Below are 2,614 nucleotides of genomic sequence, written 5' to 3' on the forward strand. Positions count from 1 at the left end.
TTTATTAAAAAAAAAAAAAAATCATTGACGGTCATGAAGAGAACAAGAGTGCACAAAACAGACTAGTTTGAGAAGGTTGGAGAAGGGGCCAGAGTGGAGCTGAAATGTCAGTAAGGAGAAAGCTTTGGTCAGCTGACAATCCTACCACCTGTTCTCTCACAAGCCTCATATTTAGACCCAGTTAACATGGGCGACGATTTCCTCTTCAAAGTACAAATGCACAATGAACATGGGGATAAGACAGAAATTGTCAGCAATCTCTTCTAGTTTCTGAGCATTTGTCAGTTCAGTACTCTGATGGTAATATGGGGGATACAGACCTTAGAGTGAGTGAGTACCTCAAATTTGAAGGAGTCCCGGTTGTAGAGTGTGTGAGATCAAAACTTAGCAAACTACCAAACACAGAATAGATGTTAGAAGGAAGGGACCGAGAGAGAAAGAGCATTGAGTATTATGGGTTACCTCCTAACTGTTAGCTATGGCGCTAAGCCTTACGCTTCTGTGTATCTGTGTATGTAAAACTTAATCCTATTCGCAGTCTTATTGGAAGATAGCTATCTGGCCAATCAGTTTGAAAAGATCCATATTGGTGTCCATGCCAAAGAAAAATGACCCAACAGAATGCAGAAATATTTAACAATTTCACATCGCAAGTAAAATTTTGCTGAAGATAATTTAAAAATGGTTGTAGCAGTACATGGACAGATTCAGAAGAGGATGTGAAAGCAGACAATAACAGAGAGACATTTACTTGTGTTTTAATGATTGTGCAAAGGCATTTGACTGTGTGCATCATGATAAATTATGGTTAATATTGAGAATAATGGAAATTCCAGAGTACTTAATTGTGCTTATGAGAAGCCTGTACCTAGACCAAGAGGCAGTTGTTCAAACAAAATGGGGAAACTGTGAGGTTTAAAATCAGCAAAGGTATGTGTCGGGGTTGTGCCCTTTCACTTACTCAATATGTATGCTGAGCAAATTCTAGAAGTTGGACTATATGAAGAAGAAATGCCATCAGGATCAGAGAAAGGCTCACTAACAACTTTTTATAGGCAGATGACACCACCTTAATTGTTGAACGTGAAGAGGACTTACTAATGAAATTCAGAGTCTTCAGTATGGATTATAATTCACTAATATGGACAATAATTCGTTAAAAAAATATAGCTACTTACTCACAACTGAGTAAACAGACAACATCATGATAAATGGAGAAAAGATTGAAGTTGTCAAGGATTTCACTATGCTTGGATCCACAATCAATGCTCATGAAATCGGCAGTTAAGAAACCAAATTATGTTATTCATTGGTCAAATCTGCTGCAAATGACCTTTTTAAAGTGATACAAAGCAAAGATATCACTTTAGGGACTAAGGTGTACATGAACCAATCCACAGTATTTTCAATTACCTCATATATACCTGAAAGCTGGGCAATGAATAAGAAAGATAGTAGAATAATTAATGCATTTGTATTATAGTATTGATGCAGATACTGAAAATACCATTGATCATATTTTCTTTACCTCAATGTAAAGAAAACAAAAATCCTCACCACTGGACCAATAAATAATATTTTGAAAAATGGAGAAAAGATTGAAGTTGTTAAAGACAACTGATCCACCATCAATACTCATGTAAGCAGCAGTCAAGAAATCAAATGATGTATTGAATTAGGCAAATTATTACACAAAACCTATTTAAAGTGTTCAAGAGCAAAGATGTCAGTTTGAGGACTAAAGTGCACCTGATCCAAGCCATGATATTTTCTGTAACTTCATATGCATGTTACATATTAGACAGTGAATAAAGAAAACCATAGAATTAAAATCTCCCATTATTATTATTATAGATATGTCTATTTCTTTCTTCAATTCTATTAGGGTTTGCTTTATATGTTTTGGGGCTCTTTCATTGGATATATAGTTATGTTATTTTGTTCAATTGACCCTTTAATCATGAGATAATGTCCATCTTTATCTCTTATGCTGGTTTTTGCCTTAAAATTTATTTTATCAGAGATTAGTATTGCCACTCTTGCTCATTTTTTATTACAATTAGCTTGGCATATTTTTTCCACCCTTTAACTTTTCATCTGTTTTTTGTCTTTGTGTGTAAGTTATGTCTCTTGCAGACAGCATATTGAAGGATCTTGTTTTCTTATTCAGTCTGCCACTCTCTGTCTCTTGACTGGTGCATTTAATCCTTCGACTTTCAGTGTAATTATTGATAGGCATGAATTAATTGTCATTATGTTTGTTTTTTGTGTGGTGCTACTGGTTTCTTTGTTCGGCATTCCTTCCTGTGCTATGTTCTTTCTTGTCAGTTTGTTTATAGTTTGAATGTTTCCATGGTCTTCTTGGCTTTTCATTTTCTTGGTATGTTATGAAGTATTAATTTTCTTTGAGGTTACCCTATATTCTATTAACTTTTTCCTCCATTTAAAACAGTGTATTTTATCCTGCAATCTACCTGCAATACCTGAGCTCCTCACTACCTGGATCTCTCTTCCAACCTTCTTTCACACTATAATTGTTTGGATCGTAGACTGACCTCCCAGGTCTTCTGAATTCGTTCTTGTTGTTTTGTTCTGTTCTGGACTCTTCTATCGA

Source organism: Chrysochloris asiatica, unplaced genomic scaffold (assembly GCF_000296735.1).
Source record: "Chrysochloris asiatica unplaced genomic scaffold, ChrAsi1.0 scaffold00111, whole genome shotgun sequence".
NCBI lineage: Eukaryota > Metazoa > Chordata > Mammalia > Afrosoricida > Chrysochloridae > Chrysochloris > Chrysochloris asiatica.